Source organism: Podarcis raffonei, chromosome Z (assembly GCF_027172205.1).
Source record: "Podarcis raffonei isolate rPodRaf1 chromosome Z, rPodRaf1.pri, whole genome shotgun sequence".
Classification (NCBI taxonomy): Eukaryota; Metazoa; Chordata; class Lepidosauria; order Squamata; family Lacertidae; genus Podarcis; species Podarcis raffonei.
In genome coordinates this window covers 12,657,209-12,670,959 of record NC_070621.1, presented here as the reverse complement: position 1 = coordinate 12,670,959, position 13,751 = coordinate 12,657,209, and the positions used below count along the sequence as shown (strand labels likewise).

The following is a 13,751-nucleotide window of genomic DNA, read 5'->3' as shown; positions in this document are numbered from 1 at the left end:
GTGTGGCAGCTCAATGGCAAGAGCATCTGCTTTGCATGTAGGAGGTCTCAGGTTGACTCCCCAGCATATTCCAGGAAGGGCTGGAAACATCCCATGTTTGAAACCCTTGGAGAGTTGCTGCCAGTCAGTGTAGTAGACCAGGGTTGGAGAACCTTTGTCCCTCCAGATGTTTCTGAATTACAATTCCCATCACATCTGGCCAATGGTGATGCTTGCTGGGGCTGACAGGAGTTGCAGTTTGGCAAGATCTGGAGGGCCAAAGGTTTCCCAGCCTTGATGTAGACAATACTGAGGATCCGGCTTAGGATAAGGCAGCTTCCAATGTACCTATGTTGATCCATTTGTGAAACACCCTTTGTTTTCTGCACTGGATAGTTAAAAACAGGTAGCAGTTTTTAAAAATATGTAAGTATAAGAGTGTATATCTAGTCATATGTCTGTTCATATACAGAAACATTTTTCTTCATATATGTAAAAGTAAAGCATATAAACATATACACGTAAAGCTGTCATCACACAGCCCCCATTGGGTGATTTGTAGAACCTAATCACAGTTCTGGATTTGCATGAAGTCAGGGCATAGGAGGGAAGCAAAGGAGAAGGCAGAATAGAAGAGAACTGGCTTCAGAAATGAGGTTGGGAAGGTGAAAAGCGAGCTTAGCAGTTGCAGGGAGTGGAAAGAGGAAGTTCTAGACTAGAGGGTTAATGTGGGGAAAATGATTGGAGGAAGGGTTGGCAAATGGAATGAGCAGGGGCCCAGTGTGTGTGTGTGTGTGTGTGTGTGTGTGTGTGTGTGTGTGTATACACACATACATATACTTTAGATAGATATACAGTGTGTGCATATGTGTGTATTTAACTCAATCGGGGGCTAGCCTCCAAGAGGCTGGCATCACAATTTGATTACCACAACCATACTTTTTAACTGCTGTCAAAAGAGACAGCGCCTTGTATAAACAGCTGCCGGGACACATGCCTGCTTTCTGTAGTCCCAGCTTTAAATCATACAGCAGTGATGAATCTTTATCTGACACTAATACTTTTTAACTTCATAAGGACAATTAAAATGAATTGCAGCTAAATGCTCACACAAGAAATCCTTGTTGCATAGTAACATGTTTTTCACATTGCTGGCGGTTTGTGTGTGTGTGCGGGGGGTGAAAAACAGAAAGATGCAACTGGCTTTCAAATGCAACCTCTTTTAGAAGGTTTTAGATCTGAATAGCAAAGGAGCAAAAACAAGGGGGGAAAGGGTTCAGAAAGGCCACTGGGTGCAAGTAGCATAAAAAATGATTTGGCTACATCTAGGCAGGAGGCCTGTGACCTGCATTTTATACATTTATTTAAAATGGTTTCTGCCTTCAGACAAAAGGGCTCAAGGCAGCTAATGAATAAGCACTTAAACACACACACAACACACAACAAACTACTTGACCAAACCACAAAAATAAAAGGAGCCAAAACAGAGGACTCTGCAAGTAAAACTCAGCAAGAATTTGGAAAGAAAGATTACAGTTTGAGGCACCTCTTTACCTTGGTTTTTGACACTTGATGTGTATATTTTTGGTACTTATCCCATTTTTGTGATTGTAAGTTGTTTTAAATTGTTTTTAATATTGTGTTTTTGTGTTGTAATCTGCCCTGGGGGCATAGTGTAATAAATAAATAATACTGAAAAGGCTTGTCATCCTCTAAATGTTGTTAAAGGCATGGGAGGACAGGATGGGTTTCACTTGGAACTTAGAAGGCAACAAAGGCAGTGCTGGGCAAACATGCCTAAGCAGTAAGTGACATAATCTGGAAGCCATCACCAAAAAGGTCCTCTTGCCCAGCAGCCCATGATTTAAACCTCTGAAGGTGCTGGTGGTGGGGATCAAGATTTGGCCCTCTTGTGAGGATCTCAGCTGCTGCATGTGAGAGAAGGTGGTATTTGAAATTATACCTCCTCCGCAGCTCCTGAGCCCAATACCAGTATTGCACGCTGTGCTGAGAACTGAATGGGTAATAGGGAAGGCGCACCGCTCAGTTGTAGAGCTCATGGGAGCCTGATATGGAATTACTATCTCAGCAAAGGCCCAGGAGAGACTGGAAGGTTTATACCTTCTTGGGGAGCTTCTCCCTCTCCTTGGTCATCAGCTGGGTCCCAATGCACCCCTGGCTTTCTCTGGCTTTCCCAAGCAGACACGCAGTGAGAGTATGATATTTTTTGCAAATTGTTGAATGTGGTTATACTTGTGAATCATATTGTGTTTGATCATACTGTATTTTAATTACATTTTATGTTTGTGAGTCACCCAGAGAACGTTATTGAGTTGCCTTATAGATATTAAAAATACAATTAATTAAATTTAGTATTAGTATTATTTATTCCAGTATATATCCCACCTAAGAGCCTGGGACACATAAATATCTTGTATTCAGCACTACCTATATTCAGTGCAGATTCACACACACACACACACAAAGTACATTGACTTCCGGAAGGAATCACGGCAGACTAAATATCTCTAGTCAACACTCTGTTGACGGAGATAATTATGTGGTGATTAATGATACATAAATCTTGGTTATCACATTCTTGCTCTGAAGATAGAGAACAAAGGGAATAACTTCTGATGCTCTGGAAAAGCTGCCTTACACACCATGTTTTTAGGGGGACCCAGACAGGGTGAGTTATTTAGAGCAAGGAACTTCCATTTTGCAGAAATACCACATAATAGTCCTGAAGATCAATCCTTCAGGTTGGTAAAACCTCCCTTTTTAAAATTACTTTTGAGACACTAATAAATTACGACTGAGGTGATTCTGTCCGGCAGTTGAAATTTGGAATGCAAGTCGGCTGCTGGCGCAAGGAGAGACAATCATTCAAAGGTTGAAAGTAAAACAAAAAGCCTGTTTTAATTGTTTGTACCAAAGAAAGATTCCAAATGGCTAAGGCATGATCCAGCTGTTAGAAATTTCTTGTTTTATTTTTTAAAACTGCCTCTCTGAAACTGCTGATTGCAAAAGTGAAACTAGCTTTTCTAAGCTACTGTGAGAAAAGAATACTGTCAGATAAGCAGACGGTTTTTAAAGCAGAGACTATAAGCAGAGTGAGTTGTTAATAAGAATAAGACAACAAGAATAAGACACTCCGTTGACTGTTGGCATTATGCAGCAATTACTGGGTGAGCAACTAAGAGAGGCTAGAGCTGGGGTGCATAAAATGGTGAATAAAAATGGACCAGAGAAAAATGAGGCTGAGGAGATCACAGAGCCTATAGAGAATGATGTTGATGGAAGACTTCCAGAGCAGGAAAGTGGAGTGCTAAAAATGGAAGTAGTGGATGACAAAATAGAGAGACTCTTTATACTGGTGCCTGGAGGAGTGAGGCAATTTGGGGTGAAGTTGTGGTGTTGGAGAAGTGGAATGAAAGAAACCATGGAGCAAGAGATTAAGAAATATTCTGAGCTGGCAGTGATAGAGCTGCAAAAGTGGAGACTGTGTATCAGAAGGAGAAAGCTACAAACCTCTTGCGACAAGTCTGGAAAAAGAATGGAAGAGGAGGAAATGGAAGGATTTTTTTTCTAATTTAGGATGGAAACTCATGGCCAACAGGAATTGGGATTGGAAGATATTGAATTGCATGTGAATTAAGGAATATAACATAAATAAATTACGATGGATTACTGTTTTAATATATGACCAGAGTGGGGAGACTCCTGTTCGAATAAAGATGAAGGATCTATTGTTTTTCAGCATCAGATATAAAGTCACTATGCAGGACTGAAGGAAGACTATTGTTGACAATTACTGATAACAACTGGAGAACCCCTTTTAGACTTTTTTCCGTGGAAGGGAAAATGAATGAACTTGAGATGTCTAGATCTGAAGACTAGAGAAATATTGCCTAGCAGAAGGAGGAACAGCGGGATACCATTCTGGAATGAATGTTTTGAATATTTTGAATAATCTTTGTATATAACTGGCAGACAGAGAATCTGAAGTCTCCTCTATTTTATTTTTCTCTTTTCTGTCTTTATTCTTTTATTATCTTTATCTTCCTGTTTTCTCCTCTTTCCCCCCAGCTTCATTTTTGTTTCTATTTTATTTTTATTTTATTTTATTTGTGTGTCCTCTATGGGTCACTGAAGGGACTTAATGAAGGACCCTGCGTGAGAGACAGGGAAGGGAAGATCTCCCAGGGTGGAGGCAGAGAGAAGAAAGGGGAGCTCCCAGGTGAAAGCTAGGAGGGTCCATTTCTTTCTGTGTCAGACAAGGATGAAGATCTAACTCTGAGAGAAGGCTCTGCGCTTCTTCTTTTTCTTCTTCTTTCTTTGATTTTGTTCCTATCTAGATTAGTTTTTAAAAAATCATTTTCTCCTATGAAAAGGCTTTAATAAAAATTGTTCTGAAAAAAAGTGCAGTGGTACCTCGGGTTACATACACTTCAGGTTACATACACTTCAGGTTACAGACTCTGCTAACCCAGAAATAGTGCTTCAGGTTAAGAACTTCGCTTCAGGATGAGAACAGAAATTGTGCTCTGGCGGCGCGGCGGCAGCAGGAGGCCCCATTAGCTAAAGTGGTGCTTCAGGTTAAGAACAGTTTCAGGTTAAGAACGGACCTTCGGAACGAATTAAGTACTTAACCCGAGTTACCACTGTACATTAATTAAGCAAATCAGTGTCGATGGGACTACTCCAAGGGGAACTTATCTGGATGCAGCCCAATGAGTTTTGCGCATTTAGACAAAAATTCCTGCAATAATCTGGATGGAACACTCATAATTAAACATATGTGAATTGAAATAGGCTGAGCCATCGCTCCCCCCATCATATCACAGCAGACTCAACCCCATTCCAGCCTTGTTGCCTATTCCTGGACCTGCTGAGAGATGGGATACTGGCCACTTCAAGGACTTCTAGGGCTGCTTCAAGGGCTCCTACCATTCACAGAGGAAACTTGGGCCCCAGAGAGATTCCCCACCCATACACCAGACGAGTATGTGGGTGGTGATTCTGCACCTACCAGTGATACCTCCTATGCTGCTCTGGAGGCAGGGAGGGGGTGCAGGAGGAATTGGCACAGAATCTCCAACCAGCTCCCTTTCTCCAGTGTAAGGGGAAATGCCATTCACTACAAGCCTCAACTCAGTGGTACAACTCAGCTGCACTACCACACTAGAGTGAAGAAAGGTGAATGTCCCTTGCTTCCATTTGTGATGGTGTTTTTTTAATAATAATAATAATAATAATAATAATAATAATAATAATAATAATTTATTATTTGTACCCCGCCCATCTGGCTGGGTCTCCCCAGTCACTCTGGGCGGCTTCCAACAAAGATTAAAAATACATTAAAATGTCACACATTAAAAACTTCCCTTAACAGGGCTGCCTTCAGATGTCTTCTAAATGTCAGATAGTTGTTTATCTCTTTGACATCTGATGGGAGGGCGTTCCACAGGGTGGGTGCCACTACCGAGAAGGCCCTCTGCCTGGTTCCCTGTAGCTTTGCTTCTCGCAGTGAGGGAACCGCCAGAAGGCCCTCGGCGCTGGACCTCAGTGTCTGGGTAGAACGATGGGGGTGGAGATGCTCCTTCAGGTATACTGGGCTGAGGGATTTGGCGAAGTGTCTAAACTGGTACAGTACAAACAAAAGCACACACACTCCCCCAAACAGACATGGTTGAATCAGGCTCAGATATCCTGCTGTTTTACTGTTGTTGGTTTTACTGTTTTGTAATACTTAATCTTTGCGATCTTGCTTTATTTTAAGATACTGTAAGCCGAACGTTGAGTGGACATTTGGCTGAGGAAGTAAGGTTATAAACTTGAACCCAAATAAATAGATTAAAAGTCTTGTGTCCTGAGGGAGCGGGGGTAAAGCCTCTCCCACAATTCCCTCAAGTCCGATTTTGAAGGCATTTCTAATGAGCACGTTTCAGCTTTCTCTGCAATATGGAAGAAAAATAATTTTGTATTATATGGTACTTTCTTTTTTCTTTTTACAGGCACTTAAGAAATAATAAACATGTTTGATTTTGATACACCTATTTAGGGCAGAAATGCTTCATGATGTGAAATGGAAATTAAAGCCTCTAATTTTTGCACAATAGGTTTTAAAATGTCAAATTAACATCTCAGGCATTTTTTTAAAAAGAAACCAGTTACACACTACAGTGTGCCTCCTTTCTCCATTCTTACTCTGGTGTGGATATTTCCCCCCCCCCCTTTTTTCTTTTTAGGAAAGCTATTTAATATCTGAAATTGTGGGGGGGAAATGGTTCATAATTATGCAGACATATAACTGGAACGCAACTGGAACAAGAGCAGCATGCGAAAAATGTATTTAAGGTCTATCATCCCAAAATGCTGCTAAAAGCTATTAACCAGTACGTGTTAATTGCCACAGCATTCATATTAATTTTCACTTCAGGCCCGACATTGTGGAATATTTCCCTTGATACGTTTTAAACAAAGTTTAATTTAAGGAACTGCTTCTATCAACACTTATGAAAATTAACAGCCAAGCAATTAGTACTCATGAATTATCCCTCCCCCCCCCACTCCCCAGCCTCATTGTTAAAAACAGTTTCTAACAAAGAAGTTGTTGTTTTGTTTTATGCTGGTTCATAGACATTTCATTAAAGAGAAAGGAAGAAAAGCACCTCCCCACCTGCCCTGGGCACCAAGGGCCAAATTCTGTTAAGTCCATCTTTAGAATCAACCCTAGAAAAGGGCTCCATGAACCCTCTGCGCCTCATGCACATGCGCCCGGCAGCTGGCCTGGTGTGGTGGGTTCTGTTGACCCTGCGGCCCCCGTTCCTGCCCTAGAAAAGGTTCAAATCCATCGTCAGATCATCATTGTTTTATTGTTGTTTTATTGTTTATTGTTGATTTTTAGATATACACTGCTCAAGTTTGACACCAAAAAATTATAGCAATACTATGGAAAGACATACTTACTTACTTACTTACTTACTTACTTACTTACAGCACATTTTAAAAATAAATAAAGATATGGAACATGTAAAATCAATAAAAAGCAATGCTAAAACCTGGTCATTGCTGAAAGACCTGTGGACATTAGAACACAGATACAGTGGTACCTCGGGTTGCATACGCTTCAGGTTACATACACTTCAGGTTACAGACTCTGCTAACCCAGAAATAGTGCTTCAGGTTAAGAACTTTGCTTCAGGATAAGAACAGAAATCGTGCTCCGGCGGCGCGGCAGCAGCGGGAGGCCCTACTAGCTAAAGTGGAACTTCAGGTTAAGAACAGTTTCAGGTTAAGAACGGACCTCCAGAACGAATTAAGTACTTAACCTGAGGTACCACTGTATTCTCAGTAACATGTAGCAGATAAGCCCTCCCACCCCAAAGCTCTATGCTACAGAATAAAATGGCTTCTTACGCCAAATCATGATTAAGATCAGAAAAATTGAAATTTGGGCGGGGGGGGGGACATGTAGATAACAATTTTTCCATTCCTCTCTTTCATAACACTAGAACTCATGTATGTCCAATGAAGCTGAATGTTGGAAGACTCAGGACAGATAAAAGAAAGTACTTCTTCACACACATTGCTCCCACAGGAGGCAGTATTTGCTCCCACAGGAGGCAGTGATGGCCCACAACTTGGGTGGCTTTAAAAGAGGATTGGACAATCCATGGAAGAGGAGAAGGCTATCAGTGGGGCTTAGACTGTTGCATGAACTGCCCTAGGCCTGTGATTTCCAACCAGTGTGCTGTGGCACCCTGAGGTGCCTTGAATGATGGCCAGGGGTGTTGTGGGCAGCACTGGCCTCTGTCCCTCTTTCCTTCCCTCCCTCCTCTGATGCCCTCTCACATCTCTGCCTTCTAAAGGCTTGCACAGCTGTTGGTTGCAGCAGCCCTGGTTACAAACTCCCCAGGCAAATGCTGCCTGGGGGTGCTGGTTGCTAGGAGCTGAGGCAGCTCAGAGACCAGGGGCGGCAGTGGTAGATGCCTGGAGGACTCCCAAGTAGAGGGGAGAGGAGAAGAGGCTGAGGGAACACTCCACAAGGGAGGGTGTTCGAAAAGGGGTGAGATGTTGCCAGCTCTGCAGGCAAGGGGTGACATAACTGGGTCCTGAGCCCCACAGGGGTGCCATAGTTGGTCAAGGAAGCCGTGGACTCAAGAAGGTTGAAAACCTCTGCCCTAGGCCGATCTTCAGAAGACCAGTGGGCAGAGGCACCAATAAAAGGCACTGAGTGATCCAGAGAAGCTTTTTGAATGCATTATCCAATACTGTAGCCATGATGGCTTATCTCTGCCTGCATGGTCAGAGGCAGTAATATATCTCAATAGCAGTTGCTGTAAACTATAGTAGGGAAAAGTGTTCTTGTGCTTGGGCCCTGCTTGCAGGCTTACAGACATCTGGTTGGCCACTGTGAGAACAGAATGCTGGACTAGATGGGCCTCTGGCCTGACAAGCTGGCTTGGCTCCCCACTCCCCACCCCAATAGTTGCTTCTGGCCTGTCGAATCCTACAGCTGTCAGGGAATTCCTATTTCTTTATTAACATACATTATCAATCTGGACTGTAAGTCTGCAAAGATATGCAATGTCTGTAGCTGTGATTTACTTTTTTTAAAACAGCAAACCTCTCAACAAAAATTGATGTTATTTCACTTAAATTCATTTAAAGAACTGGGCTCATTAGTGCTGGTGGAGAACTTTGTTCACAGAGCAAGCCACACTAATCCCTTGCATCTCTCCCAGAGAAACACAACTGTGATTTTATCTGGCAAGCACGAGAGATGAAACTTTCTAATAATGATTTAGGGTTTTTTTTAAAGGAAATAATAATAATAAAAAGAAATCAAAAGCTCTGGTTCCAAATCTAAAAGAGGATTTCAAGAGTCACCCCAGCCTCTAGAGTAAATACATAATTAAGTAGGGTTTTTTTAACCATGCTTAATTAGGCCCCAAAGCCCCCCTTAATAGACTCCCCCATCTCTCCCCAATTAGGCACCACTTTCCCAGGGGAACCAGAGTAGCTCAGTTAATTATGCAAATCAGGCACGTACTATTCCCAGGAAAAGAATTATGAATATTTGCAGAAAAACACATCTCTTAGCATGTAAAAAAAGGGAGGGAACAGCAACCTTCGTATCTTAAAAACACTGAAGAGCACCGATAACAGGGAGAGTGTTGTTAAAATGTTGGTTCTGATGCAATCGTGACAAGCATGCTACAAGGTAGTAGCAGTTAACAGTACAGTATTAATAATAATGAAAGACTAAATAACGAAAAGGAAGCCAGGACACATTTGCTGCAGCATGGTGATTTCCATAACTACTGCTCAGCTAAGAATGAAGACTTTGCTTGTTTTAAAATTTTATATTAAGGCCTTATACACAGCCTTTTTTTAAAAAAAAAAAATCCTTCAAGGTGGTTAAGGCCACATTCAGACCAAACATTTAAAGCACTATTCTCTTCAGAGAGCTACAATTCCCAGAGTTCCCTGATAAGAGGGGTTGATTGCTAAAGCATTCTGGGAATTGTAGTTCTAGAAGGGGAATAAGGGTCTCCTAACAACTCTCAGCACCCTTAATGAACTACACTTCCTATGATTTTTTGTGGGAAACCACAATTGTTTAAAGTGGTATTAGCGCATTAAATGCATGGTGTGCATTTGGCCTGAGCCAAAGGATCATTACATTCAAATCTGTATATTAGTTCAAGAGGTGTGACTATGGTCAGTTGAATCAATAAGTGCAGACCAAATGAATTTCGGGTTAAGTACTTAATTCGTTCCGGAGGTCCGCTCTTAACCTGAAACTGTTCTTAACCTGAAGCACCACTTTAGCTAATGGGGCCTCCTGCTGCTGCCACGCCGCCGGAGCACAATTTCTGTTCTCATCCTGAAGCAAAGTTCTTAACCTGAAGCACTATTTCTGGGTTAGCGGAGTCTGTAACCTGAAGCATATGTAACCTGAAGCGTATGTAACCTGAGGTACCACTGTACTGGGTTAGATGGACTAATGGTCTGACTCAATGTAAGACAGCTTCATATGTTTTTGCTACTGAGCATCTGACTTGATTCCAATTGTCCAAAGAGTTTGCGAACTGAAAAGGAGCCAGGCGGAGAAGATCACCACCTCCTTTTTTGATTGCATCATGGACTTCATTTCCCCAAACTCTAGTTTATTTGGGATGAGAGGGCACACACATAGGCACAAGTATTTTCTCTTTGCCTTGATCAAAACTGTTCACCATCACAAACTTTTGGGGCTTCACAGGATACTATTCATTTTGCCTATTATCCCTGAAGTTACTTTCATTTGGCTACTCTTTTGTACAGAAATCAAACACAATTCCATTACTCAACAGCAGCTTCTGTTGCAAATTTCCCAGAAATTGGCAGACGGGTCCTGTGTGTTTGTAGCACCCAGTTCTATGGCTGCAATTTGTTTTAACTGTTTTTAATACTGACCTTTAAAATGTTGTAACCTGCCCTGGGGACCTGCTAGTGAGGGGTGTGCAGTATTAATAATAATTACAAAAGCAATAAACACTAGATCGGCCATAGAGAAGCCCAAATTTCATTGTTGCCAGCTAGTTGGCAATGGTGGGTAGGAAATCATGCATTTTGTAGGCAAGAATGTTCTTCTCCTTTTCCGTTAAGTCGCCAAGCACCACAAAATTCCCTCTCATTGGAAACACCAGGTTTGCACTTGCAGAGTATATGGGAGTCTGTTCTTGCAGCAGCCTGGAAAATTCCCATTTCTCCTGCCCAAGCTACACAAACTTACCTATGCTGGATTGATAAACACAATCTAACGATGTTGGCTGACCAAAGCATACCCTGGTGAAAGAAAAAGCTGTCCCACTACCACTCATCATGCCAGAGAGATAACATAGGTCAGGTAAATGCTAATTAGCACACAGGATCATAGAATCTAGGAAGCGACCTTATACCAACTTGGACCACTGGTCCTTCCAGCTCATTAGTGTCCACACTGACTGCCAGCAGCTCTCTTCCAGGGTTTTAGATTGGGATTACAGTTGTCTTAGTATTTCTTTTTGAAATGAAAGGCAATGTGTTAATATTGGTATTATTCCCTCAGCATGCTAACAAATGGTACCTCGGGTTAAGAACTTAATTCATTCTGGAGGTCTGTTCTTAATCTGAAACTGTTCTTAACCTGAGGTACCACTTTAGCTAATGGGGCCTCCTGCTGCCACTGTGCCGCCACGTGATTTCTGTTCTCATCCTGAAGCAAAGTTCTTAACCCAAGGTACTATTTCTGGGTTAGCAGAGTCTGTAACCTGAAGCATTTGTAACCTGAAGCATCTGTAACCCGCCATACCACTGTACATTGTCTTGTGTATAAATGGACCCTTATTCTTACAGAGAGCAGAATTTGAGTAGTTATGGGGTTGTATCAAATATTAATCCTACTTAAAGCAGACCCACTGAAATTTATGAACCTAGTTGACGTAGGCACATTAATTTGAATTGGCCTACCTTGAGTAAACTTAGTTCAATTCAGTCCAATGACTCTACAGAGCAACTCTTAACAGGGGGATTTTGCAATTTAGCTCAACGCATCTGTGTTATCAGCAATTCACAGAGAGTGAAAAGCCACTTTCCACCTTCCTTAGAGCAAAGTATTATCCAAATGTCAGTCGTAAAAGTTAAGTCTGGAAAAAGAAGACAGAAAGCGATGGGCTCTGTCTGTTGTCACTTGTAACCCTTTCCTTTCCAGGAGAGACCAACAGTCATCCATTTCAGCCCTTCTGGAGCTTAGGACAAAAATAAAAGGCAAAGAAGGAACTGTTTTTGTTGGCTTTAGGGCAACCAATAAAATGTGGTGCAAACAGTAATGCACTGAATGGTAAACATTAATTCAGCAAAATAATAAAAGATTTTGACAACTTAGGACTGATGCATATCTAATGTGGCTCTCCACCTTAACAGAAAATGTTCCCACTCCTTTTGTGTGATAATCCACAGGCTAGGGAGTTGATCCTCACAGTGGTCTGGAAAGTTTCCATTTATTCCTCCAGCTAGGCAAGCCAGCAGAAGAGGCTACAGCTCAGGGTGGTAGAGTACCTGGGCTCAGTCCCCAGCAACACTGCCAGGAAGGGTGGGGAGAGCTCCTTGCCTGAAACCCTGGAAAGCTGATGCCAGTCAGTATAGACAAATACCGTGCTAGATGAACCAACAGAGTTAATAATAATAATAATAATAATAAATTTTATTTATATCCCACCCTCCCCAGCCGAAGCCGGGCTCAGGGCGGCTAACAACAATCAAATAATCAAACAATCAAATAAACCAACATTCTAAAAATATTTCATTATAAAAATTAATTAAAATCAAGTTAATGGCAACCATTAAGCAAAACTCTGTGCAGGTTGCCAGAGGAGGGAGTCAGGCTGCGCCCTGACCAAAGGCCTGGTGGAACAACTCTGTCTTGCAGGCCCTGCGGAAAGATGTCAAGTCCCGCAGGGCCCTAGTCTCTTCTGACAGAGCGTTCCACCAGATTGGAGCCGCAGCCGAGAAGGCCCTGGCTCTAGTTGAGGCCAGCCTAACCTCTCTGAGGCCTGGGACCTTCAGGATGTTTTTATTTGCAGACCGTAGGTTTCTTTGTGGGGCATACCAGGAGAGGCGGTCCCGTAGGTACGAGGGTCCTAGGCCGTATAGGGCTTTAAAGGTTAAAACCAGCACCTTAAACCTGATCCTGTACTCCACCAGGAGCCAGTGCAGCTGATATAGCACCGGATGAATGTGGTCTCGCAGCGAAGACCCCATAAGGAGTCTCGCCGCGGCATTCTGCACCCGCTGGAGTTTCTGGGTCAGTCTCAAGGGCAGCCCCACGTAGAGCGAGTTACAATAATCCAGTCTGGAGGTGACCGTCGCATGGATCACAGTGGCTAGGTCAGGGCGAGAGAGATAAGGGGCCAACTGCTGTTGGAAATGTAAAGAAAAGGAAGGTACATTTTTTCACCTTTGGTGGACGTGCCCGAAGATCAAGGCATTCTGGGAAATGATCTATAATGAACTTAAAAAGGTATTTAAATATACCTTCACTAAGAAACCAGAGGCCTTTCTCTTGGGCATTGTCGGCCAAGGGGTGTTAAAGACAGATATAACTTTCTTTATGTATGCTACAACAGCAGCTAGAATACTCATTGCAAAGTACTGGAAGACACAGGATCTACCCACACTGGAAGAATGGCAGATGAAGGTGATAGACTACATGGGCTTGGCAGAAATGACGAGCAGAATCCGAAACCAGGGAAGAGAAGCAGCGGAAGAAGAATGGAAAAAGTTTAAGGACTATCTAAAGAAATACTACAAAATTAATGAAAGTTAGAATGATGTTGGACTGGAAAGTAAATGGTTACTATTAGCAATGGTTAAGACAAGGAGAATAAGGAAGATTAGCTTAAATTTAAAGTAAAATAAGGGAAGATTTGCTGAGTAATTGATTAGAATTTGGAATACAGAAAAGGGAGGCATGAGGAAGTCGAGGAAGAAAGGTTTAAGAAATTAGGATATGAAATGATACTTGTTTTTTTGTTTTGTTTCTGTTATTGTTTGTTTATGTATTTGTCGTTGTTATGTTTTGTTTGTGTGGCTATAAAAACTGTTTAATAAAAATATTTTAAAAAAAAAAAAGATAAGGGGCCAACTGCTTAGCTTGGCGGAGATGAAAAAATGCCGCCTTTGTTATAGCTGTAATCTGCGCCTCCATAGAGAGGGAGGTATCGAAGATTACACCCAAACTC

The 13,751-nt window shown here is 42.1% G+C and overlaps 1 protein-coding gene and 1 long non-coding RNA gene across 15 annotated transcripts in view; both read right to left on the bottom strand.

Moving 5' to 3' along the window:
- The window catches only part of MAPKAP1 (MAPK associated protein 1), a 185,212-nt gene that overhangs the window by 141,143 nt on the left and 30,318 nt on the right, over positions 1-13,751 (bottom strand). The gene's annotated exons all lie outside the window — the stretch shown is intronic.
- LOC128406741 (uncharacterized) lies at positions 5,695-6,811 on the bottom strand. Its single transcript, XR_008328596.1, has 2 exons — positions 6,662-6,811; positions 5,695-5,936 (listed from the first exon to the last, which is right to left on the bottom strand). It is a non-coding gene; the product is annotated as an uncharacterized LOC128406741 (long non-coding RNA).